The sequence below is a fragment of the Rhipicephalus sanguineus genome, chromosome 1, assembly GCF_013339695.2.
Source record: "Rhipicephalus sanguineus isolate Rsan-2018 chromosome 1, BIME_Rsan_1.4, whole genome shotgun sequence".
Taxonomy (NCBI): Eukaryota; Metazoa; Arthropoda; class Arachnida; order Ixodida; family Ixodidae; genus Rhipicephalus; species Rhipicephalus sanguineus.
In genome coordinates, this window is record NC_051176.1 from 2,703,718 (window position 1) to 2,730,797 (window position 27,080).

Here is a 27,080-nt window from a genome sequence, read left to right on the forward strand (position 1 = left end):
GGCCGATCATCTGCAGTTCGCCATTCAGCCGGATTACGAGACCGTGGAGAAAACCGTTGTTCCTGGAGCGGCGACCTGGGGCGAGGCGGCGACCTTGGGCGGACGTCAGATGTCCGGGACTCAGCAACGGCGCAGACAGCGAAGCCCAAATTGCCGAGTTCCTCCCGCACAATTGACTGGACGAGGGCAACTGAGGGCAGGTGCGAATCAACGTCACCGTTGTTGGGAAGAGCAGGTGCAATTGCTTCGACTTCCCGACGGATGATTCGTGTAATATCGGATGCCGGTGACGACTGCAGATGAGAGGTCAATCCATCTTCGCATGAAGACGTCGCAGCGGTGTTTGGCAGCCGAGAAAATGGCTTTGCAATACATCGGCTTTTGGCCTGTTCAAAACGCCGGCATTCCTCAATAATTTCGTCGACGGTCGCACAATTCCGGCACAGTAATAGATTGAACGCGTCGTCCGCGATACCCTTCAGCACGTGGCCAACCTTGTCCGACTCCGACATGTCGCTGTCGACTTTACGACAAAGAGCCAGCACGTCCCGAATGTACGATATGTAGGGTTCAGTGGACGTCTGAGCACGGGTGGATAGCTCTTTCTTTGCGGCTGCCTTTCGACCCATGGGCTTTCCAAACAAGTCGCACAGTTTTCGCTTAAATATGTCCCAACTTCCGATCTCCTCCTCATGGTTCTCGCACCATACCTTTGCCGTGCCTTTTAGGTAGAAGAGCACGTTGGCCAGCATGAGAGTCGGGTCATAACGATTGAGAGCACTGGTACGCTCATAGTCAGCAATTCAATCTTCGACGTCGACTTCATCCGTACCGCAGAACGTCCCAGGGTTTTGCGGATGCGTCAGCACGTACATTGGCGGCGTTGTGGCCGGTGCAGACGTTGCCGGGTCCGGTGCATGCATTGTCGTGGCCGATGCAGGAGTGATCATAGCATCGGTCTCGTCTTCCATCCTGGAAACTCCGAGTCGACGACTACTGCGGAGCTCCGTTGTACAGCGGTTCTTCTCCCCAGCACCTCCACCAAATTGTCACGGGGATGACGAATACACGAGAGAGACAGCAGCAAGTATATTTACAATATTTAGAAGCAACTGTGCCACCGAATGGCTGCCAGCATCTCGCGCGGCATTCCCGCTTCTTCTTCGTCTCTTCGTCTCCAACGGCGTGCTCATCCACAATGCCTCGTAACAATATGATGTTTTAGTTGTAGGAAAACGTCCTGTGTGGAAAGCCGAGGACGAAATCCAAACATGCAAGTAGGCATGAGATTTTTGCCTCTAGCTACTGACAAAGCCTGGTTTGGAGTACATGTTCCATGAGTTTGCCGACAGATGAGGTGAGGGATGTGGGTCTCAGGGTAAGTAGAGTTTTCCCAGGTATAAAGACGACCTTGGCCTTTTGGTGGGAAGTGACCAGCACTAATTAAAGTATTATTAAGGACGGCAATGGAAAGGGCTCGAGATTACGGAGTGCTTTCTTGTGTGCCCTGTCCGGACTGGGGGCTGAGCAGTTTGTGTAGTTCCGCTTGAACTTCTGCTTCTGTATGTGGTTGGTCGAGGAGATCATTAGGGGGACCTGTATAGTCGGGGTGTGTTACGACAGGGTATCTTGGGAAGTACTGATTTCGAAGTTCCTGGAGGAGTTCTGGTGGAGGTATATCGGAAGTATATAGGAGTTTGGTGAGGTTTTGTCTTTGGTTAGTCTTAGACAGAGTTGAGTATATTAAGTGCCCAAACAAGTTCCAAGTTTAAGGCAAAACCATATTGCCTTCTAATTTGTTGCAAAGCGATTCTGTCATGAAAGAGTTGCTGCGTGGCTCTCTCCGTGGTGGGGCGGGTAAGGCGGCGTTTAAAAGTGCAGTTCCAACGCTGCTTTTGCCAGCATCATTATAGGCTTGCTTTATCCTATAAATGTAGGAGACGGGAGTCAACCGTGTAGCTTGGGCAGTCCTCTCGTATAGGACGAGTGACGGATTGGACATCATTTATAAGTTGTTTGGACTAATGGTGATGTCTATTGTAGGGGCGTGAGTGCGGACTGCTCTACATGCGCGGAAAGAATCCCACTTAGTGAAAGTGGAACTTCTGGGAGGGCTACGGGGCAGTGGCATATTTAAGAAAATTTTGATAATGCTATGATCACTACCCAAATTCTCTTGTGTGTTGCACCATGTGGCATGAGGGAGGCGATGTGCGAACATAAGGTGTGGTGTAGTGTCTTTACGCACACTGTTTCCCGTGCGCGTCGTAAAGGTAGGATCGGTGAGTAGGGCGACAGCTGCTTGTTGCGCTGCTAACCACACCCGACGTCCTTTGGGTGTGTCGCGCGACTAACTCCAGGCCATATGTGGGGCGTTAAAATCTCCACGACGAGTAGGGGGCACTTATCAAAACGGTTCGTAAGACTTGGCTCGAAGTGCAGCACAAGCGGCTACTCGCTGAATGCTTCGCTCGAAATCGATTGCCACAGTACGTGGGCTTGCCGGAATTTTAAATGTGAAGCATTTCTTCCTACACCCAAGGCACTTTCAGCGTTTCTATCTATCTATCTATCTATCTATCTATCTATCTATCTATCTATCTATCTATCTATCTATCTATCTATCTATCTATCTATCTATCTATCTATCTATCTATCTATCTATCTATCCAGCCGCCTATGTCTGGGTGCTCTCATGGTCGCCTCCTCCACGTGGTTTAGACCAAAATTGGCATGGGAGGGTTAGACCGTTTGACGAATATTACTGTATTACTGTCTGGTCAAGATATGAATAACGTGACAATCCTGTCGCATACGTAGCCAAACCCTTTCCTTCAGACACGTGCGGCACATACCCGTGTACCACGGGCCGCAGTATGCAGGTATGTGTCACAGGTGATTGACATCTAATGTCTACTCAGGAACGGCGAGAGCAGACATTGGTAAATTAAGTGCGAGGGCGTTAAGAAAAACCGATAATTGGCAGAGTTGACCCGACGAATGCAAAGAATAAAAATTAGGATTCCAGCAGGAATCGGACCCAAGCATTCTGCGCGGGAGCCAGGCATTCTACCACAGACCCACGACAGGTCTAGAAACTGCTTTGGACAATGTCACATGTGGTTGTAGTGCTGGTTATCTAGTTTTATAACAAAGCAATAAACGCTACATAGTTAATCCTATGATGCAGGCGTCATGTCACGTTAACGTCAATTGTGGTTCCAGTGTTGGCTGCGCCTTCATAGCACTCTAATAAACATCACATTTGCATTCCTATGATTCAGCAAGCTATATTCAAGTGTTCCTCGATCCTGGAGGAATATGCAAGGAAAGGATGACATTCACTTTATCGAACCTTAATGTGCACTTGGTTTCGATAATACTGACGTATGAGTTTTAACGTGAGGGCTAACGTTGCGTCAGACCATAAATTACCTTTTAAACGCCAGCGTCACGGCTAGGTCAGCTAGTATACCCCCCAGGTATTCGATCATTGCGCCACTAGCGCCAATTTGCCCCCTGGTGTTTGGTAGGCCAAACTGTGAAACTAAAAAACCACAAAAAATTTCTGATGCTGCTATGGCAACGCTTTTGTTGATGAGAGAGGAGGAAATGCCGAGCTGCTTGTCGTCTGCTATGCGCTCGATGAGCGCGCGACTGCCTTGTGAGCCGCAAACGGAAAACGACACTGCTTCTATTTTTTTTTTTCAGGTTGTGTTGCTGCTGAGTGTATTGTTTTCGACAGCTTTCGGTTGCTAATTTTCGCGAAATCTCAGCACGTACACAAAACAATTGTTTGGGAATGTTTGTCAGCTGAATACGCTCGAGCCAGCATGCCCTGACGCGTGAAATTTTGTTTCGGCAAGAAAAAGGAGTAGTCAGAAAATGTGGTTTTTCACTTATTTTATTAGGAACGTATCGAAAACGAAGACATTCAGTACATGCCACAGTAGCGTATAGCTGCGTATCACGTATAGTAAGTACAAATGATCGCGTGATAGAGAGGTGAGATGGCGATTCATGGGAGACGGAGCCGGCTGTGGTGGGGTCGCCTTCTGAAAATAAGGACAAAATGAGTGTATGTTGTCGCATGTTGGACTATTGCTTAAACAAATGCCAGCACTGTTTCCGTAAAATGGCGAATCTAACTCAGACTGGTCAGCTCCGATTGTACATCGTTGCAAGTCGTCAACTAAAAATGCTCCTCCAAAAGGCATTAAGAAATGCTCCAAATTTTAATGTTGTTGTACGTTCCCGTAATATGTTTAGCATTGCTGGTTTCTCACTAGCTGTCTAAGAATATTGTAGTATAGTGAGTTCTTCGTATACTTTGGCCTTACCATTCTACACTGCCCGCAAGAGGAAATTAAATAGCAATAATTTAAAAGCTGCTGGGCGCCGGCACGCGTACTCTTGCTCCTGTAAAATTTCTACTATACAGCGGCAACCAAACTTACGGAGATCATTGCAGCACGTGACAAGGTTTGGCTTCGTCGTATTGAATTGAATTGTGCGGTTTTACGAACCACGATACGTCCATGTGACGCGCCCTAGTGAGGGATATTTTGACTATCGGAGGCGAGTATAAGTTTAGCCCGCATCGAAACACGATTTGATCCCGGGACGTCGTGTTTCACTGCGCAGCACCATATCCGATACCCCACAACGGCGGGTTACTGTTGTATCGTTTGCTGCAACGCCAAGAGCGCTGCGTCTTCTACGAGCGTGAATTCGCTCGTTGTGAAAAGAAAATATTCGCATCTTTAGCTGCGCCAGCATACTGGAACACCGTGCATGCACCGCACATGACCGTCCAATAAAAAAAAAAAATAAAATATTTAGGCTGCTGCTCACTTGTGGTGGCAAGGCTCAAGGTAATGCGGAGCCGGGCTGCGTTCCTTGTTTTTCTTTATTTTTCTCTTTCTTTGTCTCTCTGTTTCTTATGACTTTCTTGTCTATGTTTATTTGTATTTCTTTCTTTCTCTCTCTCTCAATCTATTTGGTTCTCTTCCTTCCCTTTCTTTCTCTCTCTCTCTCTCTGTACTCGTTTTCTCTCCTATCAGAGTTATTGCATCCCACGCCGGACAAACTGACGCACGTGTTCGGGGAGCGAAGCAGAAGATGAAGAATAGGACGAAGAGGGCGCGTGCTTGTTCATGATGATGATAATTTTGTTCGCGACTAACGGGGATTGTTCGAGCTGAAACAGTGCCGCTGCTAAAAAACCGAATAGCACGCAATGCCCTGGCGCACGCGGAACCAATTTCGCGGCGCAATGCCACGAGGAGCCGTGCCAGACGACGGGGAAAACAGAAAGCTGTTCATTTTAGCGCCGTACCCTGTATTATGGTTCTCGAACCCCTCCCACTTCACCTCGCCCCTAGCTTTCTGGTCCACTGCACAAAGCGAAAATACGCGTTCCTTCCACGATGCCCAAAAGCAACAAGCTGACCTGTGCATACCTGACACTGCGCGAGCCTGTTTTGGCCCGGGTGGTCTTGAGCCAAATCAGCCGTGACTTGTGCCCGGGAGGGTCCTTGAAGATAGGATAGATATAAGTCACGTTTAGGTTGGTAGCGAAGGAAGACCGTAGCATGAAATCCAGTGTACAGGGAACAGTTGAATTCATGCCTAAATATGGCATGTGAATTATGCATCAGACAATAAGGTGTGCGAAAATCAACTAAAGAAGCACAAGTAGTCGCAACATCTGAAACCTTGTTTTCTTACCTTCATCGATCAGGGACACCACTTCCACTGCAACAGCGGGAACAGCCGTCAACCACTGCCGCGTTCTGGCAAGGTCGGCGTAAGCTCATTCGGTGAAGTAGTACGAGCAGAGGTGGTAGCCGTTGTACTGTACATTTGCTTTCATTCCAGCCCCGCCAGGTCTCCCCTTTTGGCACGTGGCCCCGCCACGGTGGTCTAGTGGTTATGGCGCTCGACTGCTGACCCAAAGATCGCGGGATCGAATCCCGGCTGCGGCGGCTGCATTTTCGATGGAGGCGAAAATGTTTGAGGCCCGTGTACTTAGATTTAGGTGCACGGTAAAGAACCCCAGGTGGTCGAAATTTCCGGAGCCCTCCACTGCGGCGTCTCTCATAATCATATCTTGGTTTTGGGACGTTAAACCCCAGATATTATTATTATTATTATTTTGGCACGTGTCATTCCACCATACATCACACCTAGAAAATGGAAGAAATACCACCATGGATATCAATAAACAACACGTAAAAGCGAAACAATTATTGTGACTGCAAAGCAGTCACAATAAAAGTCACGAGTGCAGCTCGGCCGTCGCGCAGGTAACTCCAACTTCTTCTAACACGGAATGCAAGCGGTCACTGCTACGTGAATGGTTTAGCGGGCTTCTTTCATGTTAATCAACAGTCAAAGGTGGTAATGTCAATACAAGAAACTAGGCTTCGGAATGATTTAAAGCCAAACCAGTTCGTCGAAGAAGCGTTTATTTAGCACATTCGGTACGCATAATTTGTAAGCTTTCCTCTCTTGGAAAATAAAATATTAAGAGCAACGGCTAACACAGATGATACGAAGCGAAATTTCTGTCTGCACGTCAGCTGCCTGCAATCGGCTCACGAGAAACTGCCGACAAGTAGCTTTACATGCTTACAACATTACGGGCGCTGTGCCAAACAAAAAAAAAACACTGTAAAGCAACAGCGGAAAATTTTCCAGTTCGCCCTGTAGCTTTTTTGATAAGGATAGCGCTTGCTTCTTCGTAACGACCGAATAAGAGGTGTGCTTACCGGTAGCTGGGAAGCGGAAAAATGTCGCTGCGCTGTTCAATCCTGAGTTGTCGCACCACACAGAAGTGCAGCATGCCTTGTTTCCTTTGCGTAGTTTTTCGGACATTTTGAGCACGGTGGCCCTCACAGACACCAAACTTTTCGCCTTCAAGGCATACTACGAAAATTCTACACGTGCACACAGTGAAAGCGGCAGGAGCAGACGCACGAAATGGCAGCAGCAGAGATAAGAGCGAAAAGCGTCGAAATAAATATATTGGGTGTTAAAAAAATAGCCATGAACACATTTTATTTCTACACATAATTGCATAACTTTATTGATGCGTAGGTTGGAAAAAAAGGCCACACATGCAAAAGTTGCTGAATTTTTGCTTCCTACCAAAACAATGGCGGACGCTTTATTTCCAATACCGAAACTAGTCGAAGTGTCCGGCCCCTGCCAGTGTTGTCGACGTCCCTGGTAAGCCCACGATGTGCACACAACTACTACACTTACAAAAACACGTCGATCGACCTCGTAACGCTTGGCTCAAAAACCAAAAAATGGTGCATAAAACTACTCGCTGAATGCTTCGTATTGTCACGTGGTCGTGACGTCGACGAAGGCAATAGTCAGCACGTCAGAGATGAAACTCTTTATTTGGCCGAACTTGTGGCAGGGAAACTTAAAGTCAAACTACAGCAATACACCATGTCCAGGAATTCGGGACATCGACAACTAGCGCCATCTGTTGAGTTGGCTGCTGAGTGGCAGCGTCACTGAATGGGAAACGACCTTTAAACATTTATTGTAGTGCAACGCCTCAATATACGCTTAAATCACTTCGTCCGTATAATCTGGGAGTCATCATCTCACAGTGCGAGAAGTTTTGCTTTATTCCCATAAACTTCCTGGGTTCGAGAACCACTTTTATGTGCAATGTGAAACTCCATAGGAGAGAACTTAAAAATTTATATAAAAACAATGCGCCCTCACTTGCTTAAATCACTGAAGTGATTCAATCCCGATGATTCAGTCTTCGCACCTGTGAAGTTTCGCTGATGTTGGCGAAGTTTCTGAGGTTCGACGGGAACTTTTGTAAAATGGTGCATTGCAGCAAAACCATCTTATAGGGGTGCATGCGCTTCATAGTGTTTTCGGTGGCCCCAAAACACGTGAAAATGTCAGTGTTTTTATACAAGTTTGTTTTTCTTGAAGCTGCTCAAGATATGGATTGTATGAATACTGTGGAGTTCTTCAGTTGATAATTAGCAATGAGAAATCGTAGGTTAATTAGAGCAGATGATCAAAAAGGAGAATAGTTCCTCGTAATTCAAAGCAAGTAAGAATTAACAAGAGACATTGATACGCATACGAATCTTCCTCTATTGAGTATGTGTAATGAAAGGTACTAATGAATTTAACAATTTATTTAAAACTTATTGGTGAAAGCGGTCAGTACAGAAGGACATATATCATATTTATAGGTAGTATTGCACCGTACACCATTGATACTAGATGGCTGTCGCATGTAACTAGCATTAGCTACTCTTATAGCTAATTACTAATAAAAGGTATGAAAGATATGGTAATCGTACTCTGGAATTATTAATACTTACACTTAGTGTTAATTAGAAAAGGGGTAAATAAGAATAAATTAATCGGAGGATCGCGTTGTAATGCATCACATGGAGTGGAGACGAAGACGATGAAAGATATAAGAATCTTAAGTTGCTAGTTAGTGATTAGGGTATTTTAGCCTAATTAGATGTAAGAATCTCAGGTTGCTAATTCGTGATTAGAGGTCTTTTAGCTTAATTATTATGGATAATTAACCAAATTGGCAATGACGTACCCGAAAGTATTCACACTGACAGGTTTACTCATCAACATTATGCACATTTGCACCCTGACGATATGTCATCACTAGTAACGAGGAAATCACAAATTTTAGGCTCATAATAGAAGGCTTTCAGTATAGAAGCATACGTACATGAAATGTATACGGCATTCAATGTATGAAATTAAGATCAGAGATAGATAATAACATGGAATTACCTTTAGTGGTAGTGATCGATGGTTAGTAGTCAGAGATGATATTGGGGGAAAATCCATGGAACCGAATGATTAAAGGTGACAAATGAAATTTTATGCAAGAGAAACATATTTTATAGTTTATTAGTGATCGTTGTAGGCAGTTATCAATTGTGGGTAGACGGTCAATAAATTAATAGGACGATATCATTGTAATGCATCAAATGAAAGTATACAGGGAGAGGCTGAATACATTTAAAGTGTTTTGCTAATTGGCAATTACGGGCTCTGCAGCACAATTACAATATTTATTTTTACAGCAGAGCTGTTATGCCCATCCTTTGTCCGACTCGCGATGTAGACAATGATCATCATGTCGGCGTGTTGAGCACAACTGTGCCTAGTTAAGCCAAGTGAATCATAGCCAATCCTAATTAAGCCTAGCTGAGCAGGGCAAAGCCTAATTAGCTAGGCATAATTAACTCAAAGGCTAATTAGCGATTATTAAGCCGAGTTGAGATTCTTGTTGCATAGTCGTGCTGCGCTCAGCAAGATGTGCCGATCAAATGCTAATTAAGACTAAGTAATAGTGAGTTAATTAGCGTTAATTATGCTAAACAGTTCATTAGGCTTAGATTGACTTCGAATGCAAGCTAGTCGAGGCCGAGCCTCGAATGTGCGAGTTAGGCTAGTTAAGCTAATTAAGTTATAATTAAGGCTAGTCTGACTTGGGATGCAAGCTAATCGGGACCAAGTCTCAAATGTGCCACTAAGACCTATTAAGCTATTGCATGTCGGTGGGCTCGTTGGTTTGGTAGCATTGTAACGAAAAAACAGCACATGAATATAGGGAGGGAAGGGGTACACACACGAGCGTTTTGTGTGTGCCCCTTCCGTCCCTGTCTTCTCGCGCTGTTTTTCCGTTACAGTGCTATCAAGCTAATTATTCTAATTACCCTGCCTAAGCAGATTCATTTGGTGTTGTGATTTACTTGTGATTGGTACTTGTGATTAATTTGATGTGATTTACTGGTGTTGTGACCTACTTGGTGTTGTCATTACCAAGCGATACCCAATGGAACCCTATCAACACCTAGTCTATATACTCGTGATTTACAATGTGATCCCGTGAACACTTCGTGCATCGGCCAGGACCAGCCAAGTGTCGACCAGCTCCCCTCTAGCCCAGCTTTGCCCGACTCAGTGCAAGCTGCGCGAATTTTTAAAATTAGGTTAACCCAGAATTCACATTAAGAATGACTTATTATATGTTGATCTACATTCGCACCTTGGCATGAAGTGCATTACTAATTAATGGCGACGATGAATTCAACATTTTAAATGTAGGGGTGAAAGCTGTCAGTGTAGGACATAATTAAGATAGGTAGCTAGTATACCAATCTATGCAGTTATAGTACGATGGCGGGAAATAATAGAATGTCGTTAATTATTAGCAGCAATAAATATAATTAATTTGTAATCAATTATAATTATTCGTTTTATATAGATGCCATTTATCACTGACATGTGCCACAAGAAACATTTACGAGAGATCACGATTAAAAGGAGTACTGCGTGGAAACAGCGCAAAAACTGGACGAAGGCTAAGGAAAAATATTCGGCAGATCTGACGCGTTGTGGGAATCGGTTTCGTGCGAAGCAGTCATCGAGTACCTTTATGCTGTATTTTATGGCTTTGAGCCAAGCGTTACGAGGTGGATCGACGTGCTTTTGTAAGTGTAGAAGCTGTGTGCACATCGTGGGCTTACCAGGCACGTCGACAATACTGGTGTTTAAATGGTAACTTATGGTGCGACGTAACGTCAGCCCTCACGTTAGAGCACATACGTCAGTATTATACAAACTAAGTTCACTTTATGGTGCAATCATGTGAATATCATACGTAACTTTCGTTAATGTAGGGGTCGAGCAATGCTTCAACTTCAATGTAGCTTGCTGAATCATAGGAATACAAATGTAATGCTTATTAGACTGCTATAAAAGCGGAGCCATCACTGCAACCACAGACGTTAATCTGATATGACGTCTGTATCGCAGGAGTACATATTTAGTGTTTATTGCTTTCTTGCAAAATTAGATAGCCAGCACCACAACCACTACTGACGTTGCACCAACATTACGCCTGCATAGGCTGTTTTTCCAAACCAGTTTATAGACCTGGCGCGGCTCTGTTGTAGAATAGCTGATTGCCGCGCAGAATGCTTGGGTTCGATTCCTGCTGGGATCCTAATTTTATTCTTTCCAATCGTCGGGTCAACGCTGCCGATGTCGGTTTCTCTTAACGCTCTCGCATTTAAATTACCAATGTCTGTTCTCGCCGTTCCTGGGTAGATATAAACTCCCTATCCCCTGTGGCGTATACCCGTACTCCGCGGCCCGTGGTACACGGGTATGTGCCACACGTTCTGGAGAATAGTGTTTGACGACGTACGCGACAGGATTTTCACATTATTCATGCCGTCACCCGACAGTCATATTTGTCAAATCCTCTTACCCTCCCATGCCAATTTCGGTCTACACCAAGTTAGGGAGGCGATCAAGAGAGCACCGAGACGTAGGCAGCTAGATAGATAGATAGATAGAAATGTTCAAAGTGTGAAATGTTCGCTAAGAAATGCTTCGCATTTAAAACAACGCAAGCGCTGGTACATTGATGAGTTATGCAAAACACTGGGTGCAAAAGAGCCTGATGCAAGAGAAACAAATTGCAGAAGGCTGTGTTGAAGGGTGAGTTGCTACATGTTACTGCGTTGAAAACTGCCTGAAAACGACCCGAATGCTAAGAAAACATAAGAACAGCGCTTGTGTTGTTTGTTACCCTTCGTCCCGTTTTCGCGCTGTTTTCAACGCAGTAACAGGTATACCAACTGGTCCCTTCAAGAGACCCTTTTGCAATTTAAAGGAGTAATTAATTGAATTGATAGTTAGAGGCAAATAATAATTAAGTGTAGAGACATAGTAAAAAATTAATTGAGGGATATGATTGCAAAGCATCAGATGATAGGCTAAAGAGAGAGGGTGAAAAGTAATCTCAGAACGCCCCGCGGGAGTGTGAAACACTATAGGAAAAATGTGTGCATCGAGCGAGCCAGCCGTTCGGTAGCCCGCTGCTCGTTGGCGCCGCGGGAGTACGAAACGAAAAGAACACGTTGAATATTCTTACATCCTAAAACAATTCACATATCCGAACGCATCTGCATGTATCTCTACGCATAAAATGTGAAAGGAATAACGCAGTCATTGTAGGTATTGCCGAGCGTATGTATGTATATCGGACGTAGCATTTAAGCGACACGTGTGTTACCGCGTGCCGATACCGTCAAGACGTTCTGTCGTCATCAATATGAGCCGAACACCGAATTAATGTTTAGTGTACGAATACTTGTAATGCACTAATGTGAATGGGACGTACTGAATCATAGGCGGAGAGTTTTCATTTTACCGGAGGGGGCGGGGGCCCGACTTGCTCTTCCACATTTCTCTCTCACTCTCCATATATATTATATATATATATATATATATATATATATATATATATAGAGAGAGAGAGAGAGAGAGAGAGAGAGAGAGAAGAGAGAGAGAGGGGGGTCCAACTTCCAAATTAAAGAATTTGATGTAACTTTAGTCTCTTAGGTGCCCGCAATATCATAATGAAGATCTGTAAGTGGAAGACCCTAGATTTATTTTTCAATTTACACAAAGACATCGATCCACCTCGTAACTCTTGGCTCGAAGCGAAATTTTTGTTGACCGCGTCGCGTAAATTCGATTCATGCAATGCGTGGGGTTAGGCTTTACTTTGTTAAAACATGCTCCACACAGGAGACAGTAGGCTAACGCTATCACGGGAAGCTTTAATTATATGCCAGTGAGTTCAATTCAAGATGGCCGAAAGTAATTCTGAGATGGTAGCAAATACCATTTGCTACCACTACACCTTGTGCGAAGCTGCGGTTATGTATCTGGACGAGTAATGGAGTTGCTCATTGGTGGCCGAACTTTTAGTAAAACCCTTTACTGATAAATAAAACTGCGTACAATCTTTTCTTGACACTTTAATAAGCAGGCATGTCGAAGGGTACCAATATGTAGGCAACCAAGAAATTACCGTTTTTTTATTAGAGAGTAAGTTTGTGCGAAAGCGTTCACTGACTGACTGTGTCGGGATTCCTTTGTATTCTCAGTATCATTCTTGTGTTCTCAAAACCTTTCACTACAGGGTTCAAGACAATTAGAGCGCAGCGTCCGTTCCTGCGTTGAGCGGCATCGCCGTGGCGTCAGCGGCGTAATTGATAGCGCGAACGAGGACGAAAGAGAGCGAACGCGGAGTCTGTCGATATCACGAGATACTGGCCTCTAACCTCGCTTTCTTCCTTTGTCGCGCGCGCTGGCCCCTCGGTCGGAGCTCGTGCGCATGTAGGGCTGGCACATGCACTGCGGCTGGCTTCGCTTGCCGTAACGGGGCTGTGGGCGTTTCACTTGGTTCGCGACAGCTGCAATGCACAGAGTATATAGTGTGCGTAGCACTCGAGCGCTGGCACTTTCTGTGGCAATATGTAACGAATGTTACATTGCCACAACTGCAGATAGTCAAAACTTCAAACACAGCTGGCGTTGCCCGAACACAAGGCTGCGCTCAGCGAATTAGGCAGTATCGTAATCGCTAGTGAATTTTTTAATTTGTCATAGCTTAAGTCGTCGCTTCACTTGTTCATCAGCACAACATATTCTGCACGTAAAAATCCGTTTGAGGGGCATTTTTCCATTGAATGTTTGACTTGTCACTGGTCCATGTGCCGAACTTTAAATGGCTGAAATTAAAAAGAAGCGGACATAAACAGCCTCCTGTGAAATAGCTGCCGGACAGGACGACCCGGCGACCAGGGGCGTAGCCAAGGGGGGGGGGGGGTGGGGGGGTTCAAACCCCCCCCCGAAATTTTTCAATTTTGCTTGCGTATATAGGCACGCACACATACATACACACGCACGAACATACATAAAGTATGGTTGACCCCCCCCCCCCCCCCCGAAAAAAATTTCTGGCTACGCCGCTGCCGGCGACCTAAGCCTAGCTCTTAGAAAATATCCTGGGTCGGCGCCAGGGGGGGCTCGGCCCCCCCATGAGGCAGTCCGGGGGGGGCTCAAGCCCCCCAGCCCCCCCGTACTCTCCGCCTATGTACTGAATCGCCATAGACACATTTCCGTTTGAGTATTTGGTGTAGTGAACACTTTTGCGCTTGCTCGCTGCGTTTAGCCGCTATGGCCTATTTAAAAAGTAATTTCAGCGTTGCAGGTCATCTTGCTCACTACTATACATATCTGCGGCATACATTCACCTGCTAGCCATCACGCGAAAGCACAACCAGCGTTTCTAAAATGCAACAACTGCAGTAAGTATCAACGAAGTTCGTAAAAGCTTATCATTTGATGCCTATATGGTGCGAGCGACGCGCGCCGGGTCTATCTATACTTTATTTCAGTATACTTTATACTTGAATGTAAATTTTTTTTTTTCAGTAAACGCCAACTGTACTCTCTCGAGTACTCTTTGAATATCACAACCTCACCTTCAGCTCGTCGACAGTGTCGACGGACGTTGATTCCAAATGGATCCGCGAATTGCATAGACCGCTCCTGAACTTCATCTAGGAAGACGAATTGTATTGTTTTATTTAATTTATGCTGTAGGGGCAGGGGACACGGCCCGGCTCGCACGTGACTAACTTCGTCCCATGTTTCTATTAGTCATCTAGAACGGACGAAGCCTCAAAGCGGTGAAGAGCAAAACTGTGTACTGGCAAAAACCAGATGTATGCACTTAGGGACAAGACAAAGGCACTAACCCTATGGAGCTTAAACAGCTGAGGAGTTTTACGGAGATCTGTACAGTAGCCGGGGCAACCAGGAAGATAATGTAAGAAGTAGTAGCAGCCCAGAGGAATTGGAAATACCAGCGGTAACGACAGGGGAAATGAGGAAAGCCTTGGAGGGAAAAAGAGGCGAAGCCCCTGGTGAGGATCACGTAACATCAGATCTGTTGAAAGAGTGGACAGACTGTGTTATAAAAATGGTCACCCTGTATACGAAATGTCTCTTAACGGTGAGGGTATCAGAATCTTCGAAGAATACTAAGATCATGTTAATCCATTAGAAGGGGACGTCAAGGACTTGAAAAATTGCAGACCGATCAGCTTACTGTCCGTTGTCTACAAGCTGTTTACAAAGATAGTAGCTAATACCATTAGGACAACATTAGAATTCAGTCAACCAAAAGTACCAAGCAGGATTCCGTACAGGCTACTCGACAATAGACCATACTTACACTGTCAATGAGGCGATAGAGGAAATTGCGCGGAATATAACGAAACCCTATACATAGCCTTCATAGACTACGAGAGGCATTTGATTCGGTCGAGCATAAGCAGTTACGCAGGCGCTACAGAATCAGGGCGTCGATGAACCATATTTAAAAATACTGGAATAAATCTTAGGTTTAGGTGCACCTTAAAGAACCTCAGGTGGTCAATAATTCCGGAGCCCTCCGCGACGGCGTCCCTCATAATCATATCGCGGTTTTGGGACGCTAAACCCCCAACAATTATTATATATTATTATTATTATTATTATTATTATTATTTATTATTATTATTATTATTATTATTATTATTATTATTATTAACACATGGTACTGGCAGTGTGTTGCTTTATGTAAATTGAATTACCAAAAATGAAAGCTCGAAGCCTTATATTCAACCTGGTTGAATGTTTTCTCCGTAGTGCATTGGTTTAAACCGCACTCGTCTTAGGCGTCAAGTCGTGTTTTGGATTTCTCATCTTGCAATATGACCGAAAAAAAAAAATACAAAGACCAGGAGACATTTCTTGACTTGTACCCGCGAAAATACACACTGCGGTGTAGCTTTTAGCATGCGACAACAGCGCCAGAAGACGGCCTAGCGAGCAAAGCAAGTAAAACTAGAGGAATATCATAACCTTCTCCCTTTATATATGTTTTTTTTTTACCCTGCGACAAGAGCATCCGTAATTCCGAAGTGTCCACGTGCGCATTCACGTGGCTACTTGCGGATTATTAAAATAAGCAGATGATAGAACATGCATAACATTAATTTAGGCAAAACTGGGTATGTGACACTATCGCGTTAATGATGAAGTGTGTGTACGGGGTTGTTTTTCACGTATTATTTCTGTTGTCCCCTAGCGGTCTATGTAAATAATAATAATTTAAAAAATTTTACGTGCCATAACCACATTGTCATTATGAGGCAAGCCGCAGTGGGGAATTCTGTAATAGGTTTAAGCACCTGGGATTCTTAAACGTGCACCTACATCAAAGCAAGCGGGTGTCCTACATCAAAGCAATACGGCCGCCATGGCAGGCAATCGAACCCGCTACCTCGCGCTTAACAGCGCCACACTTTATCTGCCTAATCGCTCCCACGGCGGATACACATTATGTCGGTGGCGCTGTAATGAAATTTATTTAGCTGACGCTAAGGAGATCACAGTAGCCTATGCTCTGGAGGGACATTAATTAATTAAACTACTTTAACGTCCGTAGTCAATTGCATTGGTCGTCCCACCCTCACCCTGAAGCATTTTCAACCTCGCCCGTTGTTGCACAGCCTCCGGGTATCGGCCCACTCGAGTTTTGGTACCAATGGTGTTCGCGCCGCAAGCCGGATTTTTAAATCACGAGCCATACAACGCTCTCGCCTTAATGAATGATAGCTACTTAGCACCATCTGACGGCGCGAAGTGTTTATTGGCATTATTGTATGATTGAGACGATGCCAATGAGGAATGCGAGGAAACCGAAGAATTTTATCATCTAAGATTTCTGACCAATTCGCGGTCAGTAGATTAGCAGGTGAACATCGTGTCCAATTTAAAATAATAAAAGGTAGTCCGTGCATCTCGGAGGGGGCCACACTTCCTGCGAGATGTGAGTCGCGCACTACAGCACACTGCTTTTAGCGTCATTGATTACAGCACGTGACTGAAGTTAACCTCCCATTGCGAGACGCTCAATGCATGCGGTCACTCTAAAGGCGTCGCGAAGAAAAACAGAAAGAAGGTGGGGCTCGCCATGTAAGCAAAACAGGACACATCGCCTACGTACGTAACGGAAGGCAGGGAAAAAACTCCGCTTGCAGAGTTCCTTCCCTGCATCGCCTTGGCGAAGGTATAAGGCCAGCGTTAATAATAACATCTGGAGTTTAACGTCCCCAAACCCCGATATGATTATGAGAGACGCCGTAGTGAAGGTGCTCCGGAAATTTCGACCATCTGGTGTTCTTTAACGTGCACTGATTATCGCACAATACACGGGCCTCTAGAATTTCGCCTCCATCGAAATGCGACGGCCGCGGCCGGGATCGAACCCGCGACCTTCGGGTTAGCGGCCTAGCACCATAATCACTACTCCACCGCGGCGGACAAGGCCTGCGTTGACAAGAATGTTTGCCTTCTGGCGGCACGGTAACAGGGCATCAATGCCTTCCTACTCTTGCAATAGTGAACAGCGAACTTATTGACAAAAAAAAAAAGACATTCGTGAAGTTTGCTCAGCTTGCTCCAAACATCGCCTGGTGAGGTGCTACGTTGTCTTACGGTAAACAAACACACGACACAGAGAATAAAAATAAAACGGCTTTTCGAGACCTTTCCACGTCCCTCGCTCAAATAAATGAAATATTTGAGCTCGTAATCAATATATTAAACGGGTCCTGACGAGGGGCCTTTTAGCGAACTTTACCATGTAAAAATAGAAACGCGCTATTCTTTCCCGAATAAAGCTGGCCGCAAGAGCCGTGTTTCAAGCCGCGAACTCCTACATTTCTGCAGACTAGCATAGGCAGTCAAACAAGAAGGCAGGTTTCTCGATAGTTTATATGAATCTAATCTGTTTCATTACTCTTTCACTAACACTTAGCAGAGAGGGAAACGCGGCCTGTGTAGCATGTCATGCGTAAGTCAATGCACTTTCCGACGTATAGGTATGTTATTTAGAAACAAAAAGCGCGCAGTTAAAACTGAAGCGACTTTGTTAAAACCATTCTTTTAAAGATCATCGAACAATATTCTGCATGCAAAGGTATTCATTCTTCCTTTACTTCTGCTGCTTATTGAGCTTTCAAGAAAATGTCTGTGGTAGCGAACACGGCCAGGCGCCTCCACATAATAGCGCAAAATATTGATTTTATAAATTGAGGCCAACAAAAATTAGGGACGTCAAGACACTGCACATTCAAACACCCGCAATCGTCATCACCCCCTCCCAAGCCTGCATTGTTTTCTGGAAGTTAGTTTATTCACAGTACAAAAACAGCAGCGCTAAAGGACGCGTTCTTGCTTTCTTTTAAGAAACCCGTCGGAGCCAACATCATCGGACGAAATATATTGAAGAGGCAGGGGATGAGTGGAAGGGCACCACGCTCTTTCGAGAGTTCGTAGATATCAAGCACAGCCAAGCGACTTGTATGTGTGCACCCTTTCAGTGCAACAGAACTGCTGACTCACAGTCGGGCAGCCCAACCGGCCGCTCGTCGCATGCGTTGCGGTTTACTGTCGGCGACTGAGGTTCGCGCTCGCTGGTTGTACATCATCGTCGTGCTTTTTTTTTATGTATTGTGGTTTTCTCAATCCGCGCGATTACGGCAAGCGTCATCGCGCGAATTTTGAACGTTGAAGGTCCGTACGCCACGTGGTGTGAAAAACGTTGAACTAGAAGCGATGTCCCGAATTCCTGGGTATGTGATAGCGACGAACATAGCGTCGACCGTCGATCAACTGCTCATGGCTGCGACGCGCCGTCTTTTATACATCACGCATCGAACTTTCCAATCTTATCACTGGTGATCGCGCAAGCTCCGGAATAATCTAAACTACACGCGCCCTGTGCGCAATCTTAACAAAATGATCCACTACAATCGCGAAGCTTCTCGAACACTGCGGCACGGTCAGCGCCGAGCGTTGCTAACCGTCCTTGCTGGTCAAACCCGAATACATCAAAATAAAACATGAAGTGGGCGTGGCAGTATAAACAAATTCCCACTAGGCGTGGGATCTGCCGAATTTTTTTCTTAGTTTCCATGCGCACTTTGGTTACGCTATAGGCAAGTGATGTTTTTCTTCGTGGGGCGAAATAAGTTCGGTAAAAGGAAACGAAGCGTTATCAGTGTAATAAAGCTTTTAAGAACGCCGCCCGAAATAGTGATCCAAGGCTTGCAAAATGACTACGTTGCCTTTTAACGGGTATATATAATTTCTGCTGTTTTACGTACCACGATATGATATGAGGCACGCCGTGACTTGGGATTAATTTCCAACACCTGGGGTTCTATCGTGCATTTCACAGTACATAGGGCTCTAGGACTTGGCCTCCATCGAAATGCGACCGGGATTCGATCCCGCGACTTTCGTGTTAGCAGCCGAGCACCGTATACCACTGAGGTGGACGGCCTCTAACGGGTAAGAAATGCGGCGGCCGCATTTTCGATGGAGGCGAGAGGGTTTGAGGCCTGTGTACCTAGATTTAGGTGCACGTTAAGGAACCCCAGGTGGTCAGAATTTCGGGAGCCCTCAACTACGGCGTCCCTCATAATCATATTCTGGCTTTGATACGTTCAACCCCAACAATTATGATTATTATTACGGGTAAGAAACTAGACCGAAGGAAAGAAACAAAAGCAATTTTCTGGGCTTCATTGTGTGCGTGGCCATTTGACCTTCTTCAAGTTGATTTCCCTCTAAAAAGGAAAAAAGAAGGACGAGAAATCACTCTATAGGAAACTATACTCGTTCTTTAACTTTAGCTAAAAAGAAAAAAAAATATCTGTAGCACTTGGATTGCGTGAACTACGCTGCGGGTGCTTCCTTGCACGATTATTAAGCATGCATGTTGGACAAATTGATGGAACTTATTTACACGTGTTAATATTTGAATACATATCCGACAAATGCTTGAATCTACGAACTGTGAACTAGAAAGGGAAGAGTGTGAACTGGCTTCCAAACCCACGCCGTCAAAAGGTGTGTTCGATTCTGGCGTGGTTCACGGAACCGGTGCTGCAAAGTTCAGACGCGGTTCACTTGGTGCAGCGCGCTTGTGCCACATACGCGCTTCTCGTTACGGAGCTTAGGAAAGCGACGCGCATGATGCAGTATTCTTAGGAAGTCGGCCTTCATGGTGTTTGCGGTGACCCAGCGACCGTGAAACTTCAGGCAACGGTGATGGCACTGCAAGGTCGATTCCTGCGGCCTCTCCACTGCATGCACCAACTCGCGCTTTTCCTGGACGTTCGATGACTGATGGCAAGACGGTGGCGTCATTAAAGACGGAAAAATGATCATCATCGGAATATAGAGTCAACACGAGCTTGTAATCACAGTTCACCGCCAGTGCGCCAATTCACTCAGCAGCCGCTGCGTTGTTCCGCGTTGCCGTCAGCAACTATCGCGCCAGTCTCATCCACAGCAACGATCGGCGCGCGAAAAAAGCCAACACCAGAGACAAGTAAGGAACAAGAGACGGGCGCACTCACGGCGCGAAATAATTCATGATCAACGTCCCATTTCCGAGCCATCCTCAATCGACGCCATGTTCAACGCGCCGTTGGCATGCTTTCAAGCTGCACCTCGACGGCACCAACACGCAAGGTCCGGTGCAGTGAGTAGAATAGACCTGACGTTGCGATCAAAATGCAGTGCTGGTTCATTTATATGCTTCTATGACAAAACGTTATTTCGACACTAAAAGATACCTGAAACCCCAATGAATTCCGTTACAGGCTTTGAAATTTGTGACTACTAAACAGATGCCCTCTTTCATTACAATGAATACTCCTCGCAAACTGATTATCTGCGATCACTGCGATCTGCAATACGTGATGTAAAGATGTTGTTGTGGAGAAAATGAATCAGTTATGTTTAGTTAACAAGTGGATTATGTGGTTTAGTAGTTGACGCAAGTAAGGCTCGCCTCTGCGAGTAATCCAGGAGGTCAAGAGCTAGCGAACTTGACAATGCAGAAAATTTTTATGTGCGCAGAGTAAGGATGATGTGTGACTGCAGTTACCACACGCAGGTCAGGTGTCCGCTTACGTATGGCAGCCGAGTCGCTCTGGGAAACGAAAGCCTGAGAGGAATTCGCGATTTCATCACACCCGCAAGCGGTCACGGCCACCAGTTGTTTTCCTTCATAGCCCTCCCAGCAGGAAAAAAACAGTTCCTACAGATGGTGATCGGCTTTGTGTGGCCTTCACCTGAGCACACGTGGTACAGTTATTGTTTTTTGTGTGTTTTTAGTCGCATCGCCTCAACCGGGACCTTGTGTGATCATTTTGGTCGTCAATCAAGACTGTTGCCGGCTTCTTTCGGACTGTTTTATTCTTGTTCTTCAATAACTTCGAATGAAAAGGAGTTGATAGATTTAAACCGCTACGAAGGATGATTTTACATGAAAATATTTCCACACTGCGAGGGAACGTATGTAACATTGAAGGGAAATGAAATAAAATTATTTAAACATTTTTTTTTTACCTGTGAGCTTACAAGTGATGCATGAAAATCATGGATTAATTATCATGCATCGCTTGATGCATAGCTATAGCTTAGATAACAACATTAAACATCCAGCGATGGCAAGTCGCTTGCTTAATGAATGAGAAACAGGCGGAACTTGCATTTACTCGACGCAGCTCGAATTTTTCTGTAGGATAGCGTAAACTCTGCCAGCGTCGCACAAAATTTCAGCAAAATGTGGTCTGCATACACAATCGGTGAGGCTTATGCCCTTTTAAACAATGGACAAGTCTCACCTTGCTCGAAAATGACTTTCCTATTTTGGCCAGCCGTCCTTGCCAATATCCATTGTGTTCGTAGCCGTGGGGTGAAAAAAGTCCCGCTTTGAGCTGATTTTCTCCTCCGAAGTCGCACGTGGGCCTAAATTCTGGACACATTCAAGCTCTGTGGGGAATGCATCGAAAAAAAAATTACAACCCATTTGCCGGCTCTCATTTTATAGGGCGTCGTTTTCCCATAACGGCAACGTCACACCTTAGGCCTCATTTGGGACATTGCTGATGCTAAGCATACATAGCTGCTACTATCCGCGGCTGTGTCAGCTTCATTGGCCATGGTTGCATTCGGCCACTCTTTCTTTGAAAGGCTTTCACGTACACAACTCGCATCGAGACGCATCAGTAGAGCGACGGGAATCTTGTCGACGTAAACACGATAAGTACGGGGTATGGAAAATAATGCCGATGGATGGCCGGTCTACGCATATCCGTAACCGGCCTCGTTCACTTGGACTAGCTTGGTCACTCAAATCACTGTGAAAGTTACTGCATCGCCGAAAGTGATCAATACCGAGTGTTTACGGAAGTTGGATAAGTAACCTGGGCAATCCCAGGAATCAGTGTAAGGGAGAGAGATGCCAGAAGAAACTCACCTCAAACAAGACGAACCGGCTACAGCGCAGCAGCACAGGATGTCTGGCACGGGGTGTCGCTCGCGCTGTTTCTCCTCTCTTCCGCACGAAACGGGAGGCCTCTTCGTTTGTTGGCGCCCGTCCGGCTGATTTCCTTTGAGTGGACAAGGCCACGCGCGATGTTCGTCACTACGCGATAATACGATAGTGGACAGCAGGGTCACCATTTGTTCTTTTTCAGCCACGAGCCTTGGGGCTGTTTGCCCCTCAACGGGTCCTCAGCAGAAACGCCACGCACGGCTTCATACTACCGCCGTACAATTTTAATGAAAGGTTCTATCTGGCGTTGCTTATAAGTATCGTTGTTCTGCCAGGGTCACTGGGGGGTGACGTACGCCGTGCCGCTTTGCGGTTCTCATTTTGCCAGCATCGATACTGCCAGGGCAAGTGAGCTGCCTCAACTTGAAAACACTCGAGAGGCCGGACGAGAGCGCGCTCAAACACAACTTTCAGAAATTTGCGAGGCGAGAGTCGGGCCAAGCTTTCGCACGGTTCCCTTCCAGGCAGTTGTCGCCGCTCAGCTTACTGAGAAAGTCTTCTTCCAGACGGATAACTGTTTTTCGATGGAGTTTATCGCGGCGCCTTCGTGCCGCTATTCCGAGGCAACTGTTATCAGCTGCTCAAGAGGAGGCGACGTGAACGCGCGATCCTTGTCACCGTCTTGACAGCGGTGCGTAAGCTCAAAACTGCTGTGCTAGATTTATGGGCATCTAGCGCGCCTTTACACCCGAAAAAAAGCAACCGATGGTTTCTTTTTGTTTGCGATGCTGCCTCGTCCTTGAGGCATAATGCTGGGTGTGTATGTGTGTCTTGTAAGCGTGCAGTAAAACCTGTCTGAATTGAAGCAATGTCTTGTGATATCTGCTGGTCATAGCTGGTCGTGTCACTGGCTTGCACTAGGAGCGTGCGGATAGAAATCCATACACGAGGTCACCACGAGATCGCTCCTTCACGTCACATCGAGCATTTTGTTCTCTTCCCTAGTAGTACCGGTATCCTTTTAGTGATTGCACTGCTTCTCTTGCATATGTGGAAGGCCTAACAACGTATCGGCACGGGGCTGAATCACTAAGAGAATGCCGCGCCTTGAGAAATTGGGCTAATCAACACATCTACGGATTTTATAGACATTTTCCTTGATATTTTATTTCTCTCATCATTAATTCGTTAGCGGTAGTACTTGCACTATAGTTGGCAAATATTTGCGTATGTTCACAATTAACTGCCCAGCTGCTGATTATTAATATTACAAACACAAAACCAAGAATTTCAAAGAAATATCACTATCGCTCATCGGCAAGAGCTTTAGATGCGGATTCGTATGCACGCATCCATCTCTCAAGTTCTGATTTTTTTCTTTTTCGTAAGGTGCGGTACCCTCTCGTGAAGAAAAAAAAAATCCTCTGTCGTACCTCTTTCGTCCTATTCACACTGTTGAAACTCGGAAGTTCCACCAAGTCGTATGCTGCCTAATTTGGTGGATAAATTATTGTTGCGTGTAGCTAAGGGCGTAACCGTGTAGTGTGAGCTCGGTAATAGTTCACATTTTCAGAACCAGAAAAGTGTGCGGTTGGCTTGGCTACCCAACGATGGAAGACTGGGAAAGGAAAATGTGGCGTTTTTTTTTTTTTCTAAAATAGCCAAGTCCACAACTGAAACTGAGAAAAGCGCAGTATTTTGCTACTGAGAATATCGTCGGGCCTGCCCCAGCAATTTTTTGCCAGTGGGCTTATGTCAGCAAAATAACTCAAATTTTTATTGCGGCTAAACTCTATATAGCCCATTATCGTCGGTATTCAGGAGTAAAATTAAGATTTGGCTGTTATAGATTGCAACATTTTATTTGGGCTTGTATTAGCTCGTAAAACAAGTCCAAATCTTAGCGAATGAACGATATAGCAATATTTCGCGAGAGAATTGACGCCAGTGTGTCGGAACGGAACGAAAACCGAAAACGAAAAACGAGAAACAAAAAAAAACGATATTTTTGACCGGAACGAAAACGTAACCGAAACCTTATCTATTATTTCGTTCCGGAGTGAAACCGAAATTTTTTCAATCGTTTTTCGGTTCGCAAGAAAACTTCGCGATCCGGAACAACTGAACTCATGCAATGTGATCATATCTCACGGGTACAGCATTAGCGCGTACCTCAGGCAGGAATTCCAAAGCAAAGATATGTTGAAATTGTGCGAGAAACGAAAACAGTGGCACCCAGAGATATTTATATTAACGCAAGTGGACTTTTGCTCGTATGTCACGCAGGCCAAAGTGGAGAGGGCATTGTCGGCGCTGAAGTTTGTTACAGCGAAAGCTGTTATGAGATCACAACAGCTGATTTTGGCGCCATAGTCGTCCGCCGCCGCCGGTTTCCGTGACCGCTATCGCATGATATAAGAAAAAGTTAAATGAGAAACAAATTTCTAGGATCGGATGGGATTTTAACCCGCGCCCTCTGCGTGGTAGTCGGGTCTTCCACCACAGTGCCACGCTGGTGCTTGCAACTCCTTCGCAAAAAGATTCATACAGGCGTCATGTCGGGCAAGGACTCGTGTTAACATATGTAATATAGCGTGGCAGAAGAGTAAAACAACAACCAGTCATCACACAATGCTAATAGCGCAAAGAATGTGTGGTTTAATGCTTCCCACCAGTGTTGCGGAGTTGCCCCACCAGAATTGGAATGACTCCGGAATCATTCTACATGTCCGCGACCTCGGAATGGAATGGGGACAACGCGTGGAGGAATGGAATGGGAATGTAATTACGTCTTATTCCGAAAATAGAGCAAGTTTTCGTCTACGTGCTGCTTTTCAACCTTCACACATTAGTAAGTCAGAGCCTCGAAATTAACAATAAAGCAGTATTTTTAAAAAGGCTTACCAGACTACAAGCACTGCGCCTACTACAAATTGAGGCATAAGTTAGTGCACAAACAAATGCATTATGCCAGCAGACACCGAGCGGAGAAACAAATTATCCCTGCGCGTTGGTTCCCATTGATACCCCCACAGAAAGTGGCGAATACTCTATGCACTGTCTGATCTTGATCTGACGAGTAGTTTAGTGCCTGATACACGTAAATAACCTTTGCGACAAGGAAGACATTGCATACCTGCGCACAGGCAAACACAGAATGTTCTGCTCACCCCATCTATGCTTGATAGGAGCACCTGACAAGCGTTAGTCGTGAGTTGCGTGAATGCTGACGAGCAGTGTGGCCCAGTGTTCCGTATTCGATGCAAAGGCACAAGGTGCCTGAGCGGTGCACTGTTCCAACTAATACCAGCAGATCTTTTCAACAGAGGGTATTGTTCTCCATTAACCAAATCTTAGTTTTCTCCATATTCACGACAGCTCCAGACGTGTGGCAAAATTGCTTGGTCTTCTTGAATACTACTTTCGTCAGCATAAAAATACGCTATGTCGTCATTTTAGCATTAACACATTAAGGTAGGGGTATGCGAATATTCGAATTTGGAATTCAAATCGAATAGTTCCTAATCGAATAGTTGGATTCGACTTTCGAATAGATATAGCATTCGAAGTTTCGAATAATTCGACAGGACGAATATCTAAAACGTGACAAAGGCCAATGGTGCAACTTGGTTAGGGTAGGGCGGCTAAACCTAAAGCTAACGTCACGGTTCGTTAAACCTTCACTGACATCCTGGTTCAAAAGCGAGCGCATGTTGATCTTAAAGGAGATTGTCATTTCCGCCCGTAAAAAAAAAACACATGAGAAAACTGTCAAGACCTTCAAAACTTCGCTCCCGAAACGAAGGCACAGACTTCTTGCGTAGTTCGGTCGCATATGGCGCAAGCGCCGTAAAACGACCTGATTTCGGCCTACGAAACCCTCCGTGATTGGCTTTGCATGTAAAAATTTGTTCACGCTGGGCAGTAGCCACTGCCGCACCGCACCACTAGTTCGGAAACCCCCACCCCTGTGCAGGATAGCAAACCGGTCACTCGCGCCAGGTTAACCTCCCTGCGTTTCCTTTTCATCTATTACTCTCTCTCCCCCGTCGTTCCGGCGCGCAGTTAAAACACTGCTGTGAACAGGCGCCCGAAGACTTTTGGGCCCGGAGCACCCATGGCAATGAAGCGCAACATTACCGTTGTCAGATGAGCCATGTTACGCGACCATAGGGGAAAAGAACGACTAGCTACCGTGGCCCCCTCTTTTAGGAGGTTAGGAGTGGCGCTGCTGACTGGAATAGCGGCTCTTCAATCAACATGCCTGCGCGCCCATAAAAACTTAAAAAAAAACACTCCCGAACAAGTGCGTATTGAAGCTGTCAGCACGCCGTAGCGCCCCTGATATTTCCTTTGTCTTGCCTTAACTGGCGGTGCCATTTCGTGTAAATATACTATTCGATATTCGATTCGATATTCAATATTTTGAGCACTATTCTGCACTATTCGAATCGAATTCGATTTGAGATTAAATTTCGCTATTCGCACACCCTTACATTTAAGCCTGTCAATACTGGTGGGATGTCAGATTCCTGGCAGGATTCCTGGCAGGACCAGGCAGGATTTCGTACAGGATTCTCAACAATAGACCATATTCATACTATCAATCAGGTGATAGAGAAATGCGCGGAATACAACAAACCCTTATACATAGCCTTCATAGATTACGAGAAGGCATTTGATTCGGTGGAAACATCAGCAGTCATGCAGGCACTGCGGAATCAAGGCATCGACGAAGCCTATATAAACATAATGGAAGAAATCTACAGCGGATCCACAG

General features: G+C 45.5%; 1 protein-coding gene across 1 annotated transcript in view; it reads right to left on the bottom strand.

Moving 5' to 3' along the window:
* LOC119389244 (cytochrome P450 3A7) overlaps positions 1-22,357 on the bottom strand; it is a 366,480-nt gene extending 344,123 nt beyond the window's left edge. Inside the window, exon 1 of the mRNA XM_037656451.2 lies at positions 22,283-22,357. The gene's annotated coding sequence lies outside the window, so the exon portion shown is untranslated. The remainder of the gene's footprint in view (positions 1-22,282) is intronic.
* Positions 22,358-27,080: the final 4,723 nt, after the last annotated feature.